This window comes from Lutra lutra, chromosome 2 (genome assembly GCF_902655055.1).
Source record: "Lutra lutra chromosome 2, mLutLut1.2, whole genome shotgun sequence".
Taxonomy (NCBI): Eukaryota; Metazoa; Chordata; class Mammalia; order Carnivora; family Mustelidae; genus Lutra; species Lutra lutra.
Window position 1 is genome coordinate 160,444,112 of NC_062279.1, and position 17,711 is coordinate 160,461,822.

General features: G+C 38.2%; 1 protein-coding gene across 2 annotated transcripts in view; it reads right to left on the reverse strand.

The window, feature by feature from the left end:
- PPARGC1A (PPARG coactivator 1 alpha) overlaps positions 1-17,711 on the reverse strand; it is a 654,192-nt gene that overhangs the window by 281,455 nt on the left and 355,026 nt on the right. The window lies entirely within an intron of this gene.

Sequence of the window (17,711 nt, forward strand, 5' to 3'; positions counted from 1 at the left end):
GGATGAAGTGTTCCCTCTGGGGTAACTCCCACTGACTGAAAATATTTGTCCAGTGCCCTAATAGTTATCCAAATATGTGAACCAGAAGCATGAACACAGTACTATGAATGGGAAGCTCCCACATTCCCTAAATGGCCAAGAGTGTTTCCCCTGAAAGCAGAAGGAAGGAAGACGCCCCAGGTACCCCTCACAGATGTCAGCTTTTTGTTCCAGAGATACCTAGGCATCCCCTCTCTTCCCTTCAAGTCCCAGAAGGAAGTAGCAGTCCCCAGTGAGAGAGAAATGCAGCATTTCCATAGAGGGGAAGACAAACACTCCCCAGTCTGCAGAAACTTTTAAGTTTACAGGAGCCCATCTCCACCTCATAGATCAGAGAACAGAGCTTGTCATCAAACAATAAATACATTATGTTTTGAAAATACCCTGTACTGCAACTGTTGTGTTTCTTAAAAACAAGAAAATTGCCAAATGGGCTTCACACTGCAAACCAAGCAACATAGTGGTCCATTCTGCTTCCTTGTAAAAAGTGTGTGATTAACAGGTGTCTCCATCAGGGCCACCTCTAAAGGCAGGGATTAAGGCCAAGCATCTCACTTTTGCTTAACAACTTCTCAGAGCTGTCACCCATGGAATTTTCCAGTAATTCTTGAACCTACTTTTGTATTCTGAGATGTCCTATGAAACACTCTGGATAACTGGAAAGATAACAAACCTTGTAATATATCACTACTACTACTAGTAGAACTACTAGTTCTGAACTCTTCAGTTGTTAAATACCCCTGTCAGAGGCAGGGCCAGTTTTAACCCATACTAGTGGTTGCCAAGTAATGTATTAGATCTAAAATTGGCACCCCACCATCTTGACTAGTTTCCCTACATATCTCCATGTCCCTCTCACATTTTTATGTCATAGGTCCCAACAGTCATGTAATGTAATGTTTACATTAACAATATGTTCAGAAGGTACAATATTTATGGTGGGTTATGGGTTTCAACTCCTCCCCCTGCTCTCTACCCCAAAACATGCTTCCACTGCTGCCACAACCATTAATAGGTCTTAAGCTCTTCCATGAACAAAGCACTATGTACATCCCTTCAAATTCATCATCGGATTTAATCCTATGAGATGCCTATTATTTTTATTCCCATTTAGCTGATAAGAAGACCAAAGCTTGGACAGGTGAAGCAGTTCACCCAAGATCAGACAACACATCAGTGGATGAATCAGTCCTCAAATGCAGACCCAGAGTAACAACAAAGCCAGCCAACTTGAATCACTATTTATATATAAATTCTTCCTCTTCTTACAAAATAGTTTCCTCAACAGCGCAATTTCTGCCTCTTAGAATGAAACTCACATGGAACACATAATAAAAATCACTGTTTACCTATTTTAATTCAATATGAAATTTCAGAGAGAAACTTCTATTGAGTCTTCTAACTTGGAGGTGTAGGAAAAGCTAAGAAAAGGCAGAAGATATTTTTCTGACAGATCTTTCTGCCATAGTTCAGCACCAGCCCCGGCAGATCAGGCAACTAGATTCTAGTTCTGGCTCTACCACGAGCTTGTTATGAAACCTTGAACAAATTATCGAACACCGGATTCATTTCCTTTCTTGAAAATTATAATACTCCGTCTAACCACATTGTTGCATCAGATCTTATCTACTGACTTGCAGATATGGAAGGGGAGGATGAGGTCTTACACCACTCCTACTTTCTCACATGCATGTCCCCTCCCTTCATTCTTCCAAATAGAGTTATTTCAAAGTTTTCATTAAATAATGTTTCTGATACTATAATTACTTAAGTTTTGTTCACGGAAGAGCTATATAGTGTCTCATAATTATTTTATATTTTCTTTCATACATAATTTTTTTGTTTTCCCTGGAACTCAAAAAAATTGTCTTAATCTTTTATTTACTTTATTTTTTATTCAATGACAAACTCTATGTCAGAGCTGAAAAATACCTCTCAATATGTTCAATAAAGCTGAAAAATACCTCTAATATGTTCACATCAGACAACTGTGCACCTCCATTTTTCCCAAGAAACATCCCTCTGGGAGTTCTTAATGTTTGTGCTGTGATTTGGGCTTGCTTTTTTTCAGGCATGCATCATAGCTGACATCCTAGAGCTCTCTTTCTCCATCATGTCAGGAATATGTGCTGCCTCTCTTTGGGTTTGGACCTCTTATTTCCTGGAACCCATATCTTCTTTCTTTGTTTACTCTCTTATTTTTCTGGAGCACATTCTTTAGTGACTTTCTGAGAATTTGTAAAGACCTCATAATCTGAATATATGTTACTCTGCTCCAAAACTTTATCAACTATACATTCATCATCCTATTTGATCCTATGAGAGGCCTACTATTTTTATTCCCATGTCAATGAGAGGCAGTAGAAGAATATTGACTTCTAGGTTGAGAATCTGTTAACATTTGAATATAATAATCTCTTCTAGGTACAAGTGGTATTTCCTAATTTGATTCTCAATCCTTTGCATACAGCCTTCTTACCCCTGGAATCATTCAATAAGTTTATTACAAATGTTCTGAAATATTTGTGATGTGTTCAAGTGTATGTGTGTATATCTATGTTTGTGTGTGTTTCACTCATTATTCTGGAATTAAGGGAGTAGACCCTTCTATCTGTAAACTTATGTCTTTCAATTTATCTGGCATTTCTTTTGGAAAGTCTTATTATTTGGATGTTGGGCTTCCTAGGTTGCACAAATTTTCTTGTGTTTTTTTTTTTTTCCCCTTCCTATTTTCTGTCTTTTTTGCCTAATTCCTCAGGGATTTTTCTCAAATATGTTTTCCAACCCTTCAGTTTAATTTCAGCTTTTGTATTTTTAATTTCCAAGAGCCCATTCTGGTTTTCTGAATGTTTCTTCCCACAGTTGTCCACTGTTGTATCATGAATGCAATATATTGTATTACTTCCCAAAATAAATTAGAGGTTTTTTTAATGTGCTTTTTTTTCTGTTCTGCATTGTTTTAATTTATAACTAGTATTTTTTGTTTTCTTTTAGTCTCTTTCTTTCATATTAGAGGTCTTCCAATAATATCTGGTCATCTGCTCCATTTAAGAGTAAACCATCCAAGGCTGACTGGAAGTTCCAGGACTATGGGAAGGAGTTACAAGTGGTGGGCTTTACTGCCATGCCAGTGTGACATGGATAAGAGTTGAACTTTTCATAGGAGGCCTTTTCTATTGGGCTGACCCCTGGACTTTTTTCATTCCCCAGAGAGGACTCCTTTGCTCTCCTCTCTGACAAACAATATGGCAAGTTGCCAACACTTTGGAGAAGATGAGAGAACTGGGGTCTTACTGCTCAGCATGCAAATTTTCACTTAAAATCTCCTTATTTTCATCATTGTATATTACTGGTTCCTCCATGGTATTTGAAATCCAGATCTTTCCTGGCTCAACTTTGCTAGGTGTGAACTATTTCTGCATTGGTCTTCTGGGAGAAGGGACCTGGTCTCTCTGCCTTTTTTCTGTATACTTTCCACTTGCTCACCTGTTCTCTATTCCATTCCATACCCATTCTAAGATACATGCCACATCCAGTTCCTAAGCATTTCCTGAATCCGACAGTGCAAAACAATCTGCTTTTTGTTGATTCCTTCCCTTACAAGCTGCACTATTATTTTAATGGGGTGCCAAGTCAGTTACCATTTATTTATTCTCTTTTGAGTTTTCACAGTGTAGTTGACATTTCTTCACCAATGTTATCTCCTCTATCATTCTTCTTGCCCTATGGGTTTTAAACTTTTTTAAACTTTTTTGATGTCTTACCTGTCTTTTGTTGGTTTTCAGGTTCCCTAGTTAATCTAAAGTACAGTTTCCATTATTTTCACTTAACATTACATCAAAAGTATTCTCTCCTACATTAAATATTGAAAACACCATTTTTGATGGCTGTATCATAGTACATCTAACCATTAGCCTATAATTGGAAATTTATGATAAGTCAAACTTTTTTACAAACAACGTCAAATTAAAAATCTTTTTTTTTTTTTAAAGATTTTATTTATTTATTTGACAGAGAGAGATCACAAGTAGACGGAGAGGCAGGCAGAGAGAGAGAGGGAAGCAGGCTTCTCGCTGAGCAGAGAGCCCGATGTGGGACTCGATCCCAGGACCCTGAGATCATGACCTGAGCTGAAGGCAGCGGCTTAACCCACTGAGCCACCCAGGCGCCCAAATTAAAAATCTTTTTAAAAGAAGTTTTTTTTAAGATTTTATTTATTTATTACACAGGGAAAGAGAGATAACGAGAGAGAGAGAGCACATGCAAGGGCAGCAGCAGGCAGAGGGACAGGGAGAAGCAGGCTCCTCATTGAGCAAGAAGACAGATGTGGTGCTAGATCCCAGGGCTCTGGGATCATGACCTGAGCAAAAAGGCAGCCACTTAACTGACTGAGCCACCCAGGTGCCCCTACAAAGTTTTATATTTTTCTCTGATAATCCTTAAGACCTAGTTCTAAAACCATATTAAATCAAGTTTTAAAACTTTTAAGCTATTAATAATGTTATCTAGTTAATTTTCAGAAAGTCAATAATAATTTATACCTTCTCCTAAAAAGATAGAGGCAATAGCCACATAGGATTCATTACATCATCACCAACATCATCACCAACATGATTACTTCTCAAAATCTTTACCCCTTGTGTTTCATTATTGTTTGATTTGGATTTCTATGCTGAAAAATTATAGTTTTTTCCATGATAACATGTGTCCCTATTAATTGCTTATGGACCAAATTCATCTTTTTCTAGTGGAATATTAAGTTATTTCTTATTTGTGTGAACTTTCAATTTGTTAAGAAATCAAGATTTTTAGGCCAGATTTTTTTTTTTACTTTATTATTTGTTAAGGCTTTGTTTGTTTATTACACCTCTGACAGAGAATTTTTAAATTTTTACATAATCAAAATTATTAGCTTTTCCTTTATGCTTAGAAAGCTTTCTCATTCCAAGATTAGGTAAATATTTCCTTACATTTTCTTCTTTCATTTATATGTTTGGCATTTTTTTATACTTTACTCTTTCTCTGTGGAATTTAATTTGTAAAATTTTCTCCCAATCAGGTGACTCAATGTCATTTACTGCATAATTGTGAGGTCCTCAACTATTAGGTAGTGTAACTTTGACCACATCCTCATCCTAAACTCTTACTTTTACTAGAGTCTGTTTCTGGTTTATTTTAACCCCATTTGTCTGTTGATTCTTCCTCCAGAACATCCTGTTTTAATTACCATAACTGTATAGTACATTACAATATCTTCTTGAGAAAAGCCTGCTTTACTACTTGTCTTCCTAAATAGTTTTTAACTCTTTCATTCTATTTATTGTTCAAGATAAACTTTAGAACATTTGGTCAAGTTTCCAGAAAACAATAGCAACAATATTATTTTGATTAAAATTACATTGAATATGTATGTTCATTTTAAGAGAATGAAAGTGTTGGGGCGCCTGGGTGGCTCAGTGGGTTAAAGCCTCTGCCTTCAGCTCAGGTCATGATCCTAGGGTCCTGGGATCGAGCCCGCATCAGGCTCTCTGCTCGGCAGGGAGCCTGTTTCCTCCTCTCTCTCTCTGCCTGCCTCTCTGCCTACTTGTGATCTCTATCAAATAAATAAATAAAATCTTAAAAAAAAAAAAAGAATGAAAGTGTTGATAGTATTGATTGCTCCTTTCTAGGAACATGACACTTTTTTTCATACATTCAAGTTTTCTTTTATGTCTTCTGTTGGTTTTATTGTTTTCTCCATACAGAATGTGCATTATCACTCAGTAAGTTTATTCTTAGATTGCTTACATTTTAATGCTATACTGAATGATTTTTACCTTTGTATTTTCTAACTGGTTATCACCACTATGCCATAAAGTTGTTAATTTTTGTATATTCATTTAATATGGAATCAACTAACTCAATTCTCATTTTTTTCTAACAGTTTTTTAAATTTTTCTAAATATCTTTGCTTTACTATATAAACAATAATTTTAACTGATAATATGATAACTTTTGATCATCTCTTTCTATATTTCACTTCTTAGTGGGTTGGCATGAATGGGATCATGAACAGAATTATCATGATTCTGGTATAAACAGAAATATCTTTATAATAAAAGTAACAATTGCTAAGTTTTACTCAGTGCTTTTGACATGGTAATTGCTTGGCCAAGGGATTTGGGTAGCTTATTTCCTTTAACTTTCATAATTACTGTAGAAAAAAAAGTTACTATTGTAACCCCATTTTAAAGGTGATGAAATGGAGGCTCTACAGCAGAAATATATCCAAGGTTATCCAAGTAGTCAATAGCAAAGCAGGATTCAACCTCACATTGATTTGACTTCAGAGCTCAAGCTTATAAATAATATAACTAATATTACATTCTAGAATGTTAAGTAAGTGTGAGTTGATAAGGATTTTTAAAAAAATGTATTGTGTTTTCGGTTGAGAAAGGAGATGGGAGAGAAAGAGTACCCTGACTCTAGGCAAATGAAACACACACATGAAGAGTACATTAATGATGCAAGAAAAGTAGAGCATAGGATCCTTCTCCATAGTTCCTCAAGCCAAGTGTGAACACCAAAATCAATTACTAAGGAAAAGAACATATTTCAAAGACTGAGGCATCTAAGAGGTTATTATTATTCCCACACAAATAACAAAGCTGGGTCATGTGACCTCTTGGTCATTTCAATTTCCAAAAATTTATCAAGAAAATATTTTGGTCTCATTAATTCAGGTCTTTAATTCACTGAAACATCGCTTCAACCAAAAGGTGGGGTGGAGGTGATTCATGCTATTTAAGTCACATCTTGGCAAGAAGCTGAGTTGCGGGAGATAGTGTGCCTCCTTTTCCAGTGTGAAAAAAAAGAAATTCAGCAATACTGAAAATAAAGTCTCTTAGAGTGTTACGCAAAATTATGTATTTCTGCAGCATACCCTGGATTACTGACTGTGTAATAGCCCTGCTGGACTCCCACCGCTGCACGAAGCCCATGCCGGAAGCATTATGATCAGCACGGAGAAGCATGAGCATCTTGCTTTTTCACCAGACAATTTCATTGTTGGTGTTAGGGAGTGAAGCTCTTCCTCAGAAGCAGTTACATAACAGTTTTTAGCTTTAAATGTCACGCTTTTTTAGGAGAGGGACAATTGATTGGGTCTAATTAGGTACTAATTTAAGAATGCAATTTTTTACAAGCTTCAGGAAAGCACACCCTTGACCAGTGACCAGAGAGGCAGCTTGATCTGCATGCACAAGCACAGGATTGCACTTCATACTCAGGTTCTAGTCTTGGTCCTGTTTGGCAAGGCTCTTAACCTATCAGCCCTCAGTTTATTCATTTGACAGTTGGTAATAATAATCTTGCTGCCATTTCCTTCATAGGGCTTCTAGGGAGTTTGAAAAAGGAGTATAAATGGAAAAGTGCCTTTGAAAACTGAAATACAATTGACATGTGTAAGGAAAGATCTAACCGTTCCTAGGACGCTCTCCCTAAAGAGCAGTCATATTTATTGCTCACCCTAACTTCTCTGAAAAAGACAAATAGTCATCAACAGTAATAGAGTTCTGCAGAGCCAGCCTGTTTCCATTTCAATTCAAAGCCCTTGAGGCATCAAACTTTCAATCCAAGCACTACCCCCGAGTCTCCAGTAAATTTGTCTGTTTCCCCAATACATGTGGTGAGCTCTTGAACAGAACCATCAGGCTATGTCTGATCATATTATCCTATCAGTCAGTGATAATCGAATTTAAAGGCTAAAGGAGAAATGACCTATTTTACATGGACTTTCTGAGAGCCCTTGGAGAGAGATGCCATGTGATCCCAGGACCACTTGGTAACTCAAGCCCTGGGTTGCCACATGGCTCCTTCTTCCCCTTAGTCCTTTCAGCTAGTCATTTCTTTATACACTGTACAGGGGCTCTGTGTACTGGGGACTGAGCTTAAATTGAGCTTGAGACAGGGGCCATGGAATGATTGAGTAGTGAATTAGATAGAAAATTGCGGTTTTTGCGCCCTAAGTGAGAGAGTCACTGCATTCAACCAGCTGCTACAACTTGAGTATTTCTCACTTCTTTTGACATTTTTTTTTTCAACAGGGGAACTTGATGTAAAACATATTTGTCTCTTTTGATGCTCAAGACCTGCCTTTTTCCCCCAACCTTCTTTTAAAATCTGCCCTCCACATTGTCAATGTTCTTTATCCATGATCAGTGAACACTGTAACCTGTGTAAGTCACTGCTCAAGAAGGAGTTTAAGAAGGGAAAAATATAAATCTTAAATTCAGCACAGGTTCACCAGGCCCCAATCAGAATAATCAGCCCAGGAACATGACATACAGGAGTACAAGAAGCTGAATGTAAAAGGCAAAAACACCACAGGGAGGATTTGTTTCTCGTATTGGTTTTGGAGTTTTTACACAAACTATTCTTTTCCCAAGAGGTGCTTGAAATTGAGTCAAATTTGAAAACTGTAAAATCCCTGGATTCATTTATTTGCATTTGTTCATTCATGCAAAAATGCAATTGGCTGTCCTAGACTAGGCAGATGAGGGCACTGGTAGTACACAGCAAACTTCATTTCAACACACATGACTTAAGCCTGCTCCATGCCTGGTACTATGCTAGGCCCTGGGAGAAAAAAGAAAATGAGTAAGATTAGATTCTGGCCTCCAGGGATTGACACATAACTCTGATCCAAGACAGAGTAAGAAAACTACTAGAAGAGAAGCATGGAGTGTTTTGGCAGCCTCCCTGACTGATCTATAGCTTTTTTTAAAATACAGCTTCCTGAGCATGGATTAGGTTAAGGATAAGGATAAAGATAAAAGGCCTCCAACCCCATTCACAATCTAATGTCACCCAGATGGAAGACCCTCTTCCCAGCCTCATTTCCCACCATGCCCATAACACAACTAGCCACTCATCGTTTTTCAAACATGTGCCAACATTTACTCTTTCAGTTCTTTGTTCACAAGGCTCTGTATGACCAGAATGCCTTTTCATCCTCTTCACCACCTAGAAATCCCTTACTCTTCCTCTAAGATCCAACTCAGTGATCTGCAAGGTGAAAGTGAACAATGAGATGTCATCCCAAGTTCTCTCTCAGGCTATAAGTCAATGATATGTGAATTTAAGAAGTATATCAAACAGTTTACCTTCCTTGAATCATGAAGCCATTCCTGAAGCCCTGAGACATAATTCCTCTTGGTCCTCTGAACTTCCATCCCACATGTTGCTAAAGTACTGAACATACCAAATTGCAATTAGATGCTTATTTATTAGTATATCCTTTCAACTAGAATGGGTATAGCTCGAGGGCAGGGTCTGCATCTTATTTAATTTTTATTTTGTATAACCAACAGTTACATGGCCATAACTATGTGTCAACCACTATTCCAAGTATATTGCATGTATTTATCTATTTAATCCTCATAACAACCTTATGAGATAGATACCACCATTATCTCATCTTGCCCATGAGGGAACTGAGACATAGAGTTTAAACAACATGCCCAAGGTCATACAGCTGGTAAGCAGTGATCCATGATATGAACCTAGCTCTTAAGTGCTATATTATGCTGTTTTTACTTATCTCTGTACCCTCAGTGCTTTGCCCAGAGGTCTAGTATTTAAAATGTGGAGCTCAATAAATGTGTTTTAGCTCACTAAATGAATGAGCAGATGATCACTACTGGTTACCCCTAGCTGGATTCTCTTGAAAATTTCTAGGCTATAGAAGTTAAGGGTAATGAGCAGACTTGGAGAATGTTCAGAGAAACTCAAGAAGATGGGAATGAAGAATTATACCTAAGGATTTAGGTTGCTTAGCCATGAGAAGCATAAGCTGAGGGCTGCTTTCATAATTATATTCAAGGCCAGGAAGGCTGATTCCTGAGGACAGTGACTGAGCTGTTTTTCTCCACCTCCAGGGAGGATGAAGAAGCAGAACAGGTCCTAAGCTGCAAAGGGTGCCATTTAAATCCACCATAAGGAAGAATTTCCTTAACCTAAGAATTGTTTGTTAGACCTAAGAATAAGCTAGGGAGAGAAGCTCTATAATGTTATCTATCTTCAGCCTTTGGACTTGCTTCTGCTCAGAATGAAGAGCATAGCATGTAGGGTAAAGACACAATGACAGGTTACCCCCAGTTCTCTTCTTGAATCTAAGAACTACATCAAACACTTTACTTTCCTGGACCAAAATGAATGAATTAATTAATTAATGAATGAATGAGTCCCACATAATTTAAAAGGCAACAACAAAAAACTGGAACCAGCAAGGAAAGGAGTCTTCTTAAACATACCATTGTGTCAGAAATGTAACAATGAAGAAGAAAAGGAACTTGTTTTCTAATTAACCTAAACTCTTCCATGTTCTACATTCAAAGGTTTCTTGCTAAGTCCATTACACCTTTGACATAAAGTCAAAACTGGTCAGTCCACATCCTCAGGTGCCGACTTTGACACAACATCACCATTTTATCATCTGATAGATTGCTTTGGTATCTTGAAGCAGACTTCTCTAAACAAGAAGTAGACTCAAAATGTGAGTTACTATTCCATTGATCCCAATGTAAGGTGCTTCAAACATTAAAAAAACGAATCCTTTCCTGAGAACAGAAAACACCATCAAACCTACTTATTTTTCTTTCCTACATAGAAACCAAAACACAAATAGTAATGGAATTGGAAGGGAATTGGAAGAGGGAGAGAGTACACAAAATTATTTCTGTATTTGACATTATTTCAATAACACGATTCTGCTTTATTTTCACTTAATAGAGATAAAATCTTACACTTATTTGATGTTTTACAGCAGATGAACTTCTTTCAAACACACAGTGTTTCACTGAATTTTTACCTGGGAGGTAGATATTTTGCTCCCCATCTAACAAAGAAGAAAACAGCTCAGAAAGATGAGGGACTTGTCTGAGGCCACACATATATCACCAGTAGATCTTCCTTAGACCTCCAGCTTCCAGGTCTACCATTTCCCATACATCATAGCCTATTGGGCACAGACCTGCTGAGTACTGGAAAAGACTTATTAGAAGCCTCTTTCACTGTGTGCAACCTTTTTCGGAGCAATGTAGTTGACCTGTCCCACCTTGAGGAACTCAGCTAGTCCAACAACCTTAGGAGACCTGCTGAACTCAGAGAGAGACAAGTATAAGAGACTGTTCTGTCTGTCTCATGTAGGGCATATCCACGATCAGTGATTTAGGAGAGCCAGGATTCTGATTCTAACTCAGGCTTTTACTGCTCAAAAATTATGTTCCTCCTCAGACTTCAAGCTATATTACAAAGCTGTAATCATTAAGGCAGTATGGTACTGGCACAAAGACAGAAACATAGATCAATGGAAGAAAACAGAGACTTAGAAACAGACCCTCAACTTTATGGTCAACTAATCTTCAACAAAGGAGGAATAATATCCAATGGGGGGAAAAAAAAGATAGTCTCTTCAACAAATGGTGTTGGGAAAATTGGACAGTCACATAGAGAAGAATGAAACGGGACCACTTTCTTACACCAGACACAAAAATAAACTCAAAATGGATGAAAGACCTACATGTGAGTCAGGAATCCATCAAAATTTTAGAGGAGAATTCTGGCAGCAAACTCTTTGACCTGATAAACAGCAATTTCCCATTAGACATGTCTCCAAAGGCAAGGGAAACAAAAGCAAAAATGAGTTATTGGGACTTCATCAGAATAAAAAGCTTTTATACAACAAAGGAAACAGTTAACAAAACTAAAAAGCAACCTGTGGGATGGGAGAAGATATTTGCAAATGACTTATCACATAAAGGGCTAGTGTCCAAAATCTATAAAGAACTTATCAAGCTCAACACCCCCCCCAAAAAAAAAATATCCAGCCAAGAAATGGGCAGAAGACATCAACATTTTTCCAAAGAGAGCATACAAATGGCCAACAGACACATGAAAAAATGTTCAACATCATTTGGCGTCAGGGAAACACAAATCAAAACCACAATGAGATGTCACCTCACACCAGACAGAATTACTAAAGTTAACACAGGAATCAACAGATGTTGGCGAGAATGTAGAGAAAGGGAAACTCTCTTTCATTGTTGGTGGGAATGCAAACTAGTGCAGCAACTCTGGAAAACAGTATGAATTTTCCTCACAGAGTTAAAAATAGAACTACCCTACAACCCAGAAAGTGCACTATTGGGTATTTATCCAAAGGATACAAACATAGTAATCAAAGTGGCACCAGGCCCCCAGTGTTTAAACAGTGTCCACAATAGCTAATATATGGAAAGAGTGCAGATGTCCATCAAAAGATGAATGGATAAAGAAGATGTGGTATATATCTATAATGGAATATGACTTAGCCAACAAAAAGAATGAAACCTCACCATTTTCAATGACATGGATGGAACTAGACAGTATTATGCTAAGCGAAATAAGTCAGTCAGAAGAAGACAAATACATGATTTCACTCATGTGGGATTTAAGAAACAAAGTAGATTAATATAGGGGAAGGGAAGGAAAAATAAAGTAAGATGCAAACAGAGAGGGAGGCAAACCATAAGAGACTCTTAACTATAGGAAACAAACTGAGGGTTGCTAGAGGGGAGGTGAGTGGGAGGATGGGATGATTGGGTGATGGGCATTAAGGAGGATGCTTGATATAATGAGCACTGGGTGTTATATACAACTAAATTCTACCCCTGAAACTAATAACTCAGTATAAGTTAACTAAAGTGAATTTAAGTAAATTTTTTAAAAATTATGCTCCTCCTTAAAAACCTGGCTCAAATGCCATCTACCCTGTGAAATCATTCCTGCCCTCTTGCACCATGTGGATAGACATAATCCTTTGGTGCTTACAAAGGATTATGTCCTTACAAAGGACTGGATCCAGTCTGCTTTGGCCCAGGCCCCATGTACTAATTAAGTGTTCCTAACCTCTCTGAAACTCCCTCATCTATAAAATGAAGATACTACTCATATCTCCCTAATGCCACAATGATAAGGATTCTATGAGTTAATATAAGGAGAATTCTTAAACAGCTCTTCACACAAAGTAAGCCCTTGATCAGTACATTCCTGATATTATTATCTTCTGTGAGATTTCTGAGCCCTCACTGGGTTTTGTTTATCTTCCTAGTATAAAATACAATATTACTTATATTTATTATAACTCTTCTCCACCATTTTGTTAGTTATTATCCACCCCACCATGAGCCCAGAGACCATCTCTGTCTGGTAATCTCTTTTTAGATAATGCCACCCATATCCACCTTAGACACCTTAAAGAAAAGGGGCCCTTGGGTGGCTCAGTGGGTTAAGCCGCTGCCTTCAGCTCAGGTCATGATCTCGGGGTCCTGGGATCGAGTCCCTCATCGGGCTCTCTGCTCAGCAGGGAGCCTGCTTCTCTCTCTCTCTCTCTCTCTCTCTCTCTGCCTGCCTCTCTGTCTACTTGTGATCTCTCTGTCAAATAAACAAATAAAATCTTTAAAAAAAAAAAAAAAGAAAAAGAAAAACCTGGGGGCCATTTGACTCTTCCCATATCCTCACACCGTGCATCAGTCAATCATCAAATCCTGAGGTTGGTATCTTCTATATAATTCTGAATTTCCCCTCCATCTCCATCTTGTTTCCAGGATCCAACCAGCCCTTACTTAAAATAGTGAAGCACCTTCTTCACTGGGTTTTTGGTCTCTATTCTTACCATACCTCAATTTATCATCCACACTGAAATCAGGATCATCTTTCTTTAAAAAAAAAATAAAAAATAAAATTGATCCTTACGTCATACCTCTGCTTAAAACCTATCCATGGTTCCCCACGGCCATTTGAAGCTAGTTGGTCTGACCACACAGGACCTCTCTACTCTCTCCCTCTTTAGACTCATCTTCCACCCCTCCTGCCTCACACTGAAAGACTAGAACCCAGAACAACTGGCTGCTTAACACACACCTTAGAGTCTCTCCCTTTCCTATCTCTGATCTGCTCTCTCTAGCCCTGAATTCTCTTCCCAGTTCTTTGTCTTGCTTAAAGCCTTATTGGCTCTAGATTTACCTCCTCTATGAACTTATTCTTCAGTGTTTCCATGATACAAAGCATTTTATCGTGCTTCTGTAATTATAGTGACCTGCTGCACTTATCCCACCATGACCTCAAATTTAAGGGCATTGCCTCTAGCTACTTTCTCATCCACTTAACTGTGGATATGTTTGGCACATAGTAGGTATTCAAAGAAATATTGAGTAGCTGAAAGCATTATATAGACAGTAGGTAGACAGTAGCTGACACATACAGTGTGTGCAACGGATCACTTTACAGTACTTACTGAAGTGCTCTTCTAAGCACTTTCCATAAATTAACACGTTTACTCCTCACAACAATCCTATATGGTAGCTAGGATAATTACCTCCATTTTACAGTTGAATAGAGGATGAAACTGAAGTACAGAGAGTTTACATACTTCGAAAATGATGACCCCAAGTTTAGAACCCAGCAGACTAGCCCTAGATCCCATATTCTTGATGCTTATGTTGTAACACCTGTCTAGACAGGGGTACTATAATAAATAAAGATACCTAAATAGACACAGATAGAATGGTCTAGCTCCAATTTTGCAGATGAGAAAGTTGAGGCATAGGAAGTTCATAGAGAAGTGGTCCAGAGAAAAGAAAGCCAAAGCTCAGAGCAGTAATCCCTTCCCCCTCACTAACCAACTGTGGAACTTGGGGCAGTCACTCAGCCTCCCTGGGCCTTGGTTCTTCAAGTGCAATATCAGGGCCAGATCATGTCTCAGCTTTCTTCCTACTCACATTTGCAATTCCCACAGTTCGGCAAGATTAATCAGGGTTGACTTTGTGCCAGGCTCAGTGCTAAGTGCAGAGACACAGAGGCAAACAAGATGCATCTCTGCCCTGAGAAATTTATCTTCTTGTGGGGGAGACAGGCACAGATAGGCAGTATTGACAGAGAAGCTCAAAATGGACACACCGCAATTACATCGGTTATTTTAAAGGAAATGACCCTAAGATACAATATTATCCAGAAACAAGTCCTTTGCCCCTCCATAAGGTCTTTCAACTGTCAATTGCCAGAACAAGAAAGTAGCACCATGCTCCCCCTCCTCCACCTTTCTTTCAAGACCTCACTCAAGCATAATTCCCTTGTTTTACAAGTGAAGAAGCAAAGTCACTCCTTAAGTTTTGCCAGTGGTCAGATTGTTACCTGGTGGTGTAAGCCACCACCACCTCTGTTCCAGAGGTTCTCCCATAGCTGGACCATGAGAGGCAGGAGCATTAACTTTGACATAGCCGCTGTTGGTTTTCCAGTATGGGTTATATGCTTAAATGGATTTTCAGATTTATAGTTATTCTAGAAATTGCATCTACTTCATTTCCACCTCCATGGGTAAGCTGGTGCATTTAAGGCAAACAGCATCCAATTAAAATATATTCTGAAGAAATGAGTGAGCAAGCCATTTTTGTTCAACTCTTCATTTAAAACACAAACACAAAAACAAAAACAAAAATAAAAAACTATCAGGGGGACTTCTCAAATACCAAATCCCATCACATCATTGTGAGATGAGATAGTTAAAATATGTATGATCAAAATATAATTTGAAAATATACTCTGAGAGGCGGACTTGTGTAAGAGCAGTGGCCTCAGGGCCAGTCTCAGTGGGTCCACATCTCTTTTCAGCACCTTAGCAGCTGTGCGACCCTGGGCATGTTCCCTAACAGTACTAAGTCTCAGTCTCCCCACTTGTGCAATAGGATCAAATAATATCTCTCTGTCAGAGTACTAGTAAGAATTAGAAATGTAACTTCATGCCTGGTATAGAATAAGGGTTAAAAAAATAAACGATTAAAAACATTTTATTAAAGTCTTAATGATTCAGAGATTGATTATTCTATTAGAAAATTGTCATGCTTTCTCCCTTTCTTCCTTTTGCTTCCTGCCTGCCCACATCACAGCTGCTCATAAACTATTATTCCGTGAGATAAAAAATGAGATAAAATTCAATTCAGATCACACAGCAACAAAAGTGGAATTGGCACTGGAGTCAAACAGGCCTGAACTTGAGCACTAGATGGCTTTTGACAGGTTATATAACCTCCTTGAGTCTTCGTTTCTTCATCCCTAAAATGGAGGCAATCTTCTAAACCTCTAGGTGTCTTACAAAGATGTAAACAACCACATACACACACACACACACACACACACACACACACGTATGCATTCATGCACACGCACACACACACAAACCTCTTGCACTGTAACTGGTAAATAGTAGGTATAGTAGGTAAATAGGAAAGTACTGGATCATTTTTAGTAAGAAATGCAGTATTTGGCTAAAGTAAATCTTCAACATCACTCACAACTTATTTTAAAAACAGCTTCATCACTACCATGGATGGCTAAAGGAAGTCATTGTCACAAAGCTCTTGCATCTGGTGCCATCATATTTCATTTCCTCCCTTGGGGACAGCTTGACTGTCAGCAGAAGTAGGCCAACTTTGTGCATATGTGGACCTGGCATGGCCATACTGATGACTGGAACATGGGGCAGAGGTAGTCCTCAAAGCTGGGAGGCAGGTGAAGCTGAAGCTGACACATTTGACATCTTTTCCATCCACTGCCATGCATTACTGAGTCAGGGAGACCAAACCAGAGATTACGATGTCCTTTTCATAAGCACCACTTCCACTACAGAAGAGTTTCTGTTATCAAATGACAGGGGTTGACCAGCTATACAAGATCACATCTTTGGAAGCAAGTAGCAAAGAGAGCATATTCATTATTTGCCTTTGGGAAATTACTAAGCTAAAGGTTCATGGGATGCTGACATTATAGGACATGTGCTTTTTTACATAAACATTTGGCTTCCATGTTTCTAATTTAAATATTTTGTCTACAGAGATCTCTGAGTCATCTGCTCACATCCTTTCTCCTTTACTCCTCCCTTGAGGCAGAGACTATATATAAAAATGCTAACTTTCTAAAGGAAAACACATAAACAAAAGACAAAAATCCTAAAGTCACGACTACCTACCATAAAATATCTGAATATTTGTTTAGACCCCCTGGAGACCCACCACATGACATTCTCAAAGTAGCACGCAGAGATTCATTCTGTATCTTTTCCTACTTCCTAAATAATGCTCCCACTCAAAGTGGAAGGACGCCAATTTCATGGCAGGCTGGAGGATGTTTTTTTCGGAAGCTCCTTACTTAACATCACATTGCTTAGAACAGAACATACCTGTCAATATCAGTGCCACATTTCTCTAAAATTTCTCCTGCAGAGGAGAAATTTTATGAAAAGTTTCCTTCTTTTTATAAAAAGAATTATTTTTTATAATTGATGTTGAAAATCAACTAATTCCCGAATCACCATTTTTTTCTGTGAAACTTTCTGCTACAGACAAAACGGAAAATCACAGTTTCATTTCATCTAACACCACCCAAAAGAAATGCTTCATGCATGGAAATGTTCTTTTTCCATAAGGCAGTGCCATTTAAGGGAAAAAAAAAAAAAGCTCTGGCATCGCTCTTCAATATTGTTGTCTAATTAAATAGCAATGCAGTGGATGCGTAAAAGTATGCATTAGAGGTGTGTAATGTGTAATGTGAAGAAGAGTAATCAAAGCCATTCAACAGGATTTAGGAAGGGATTTCAGTTG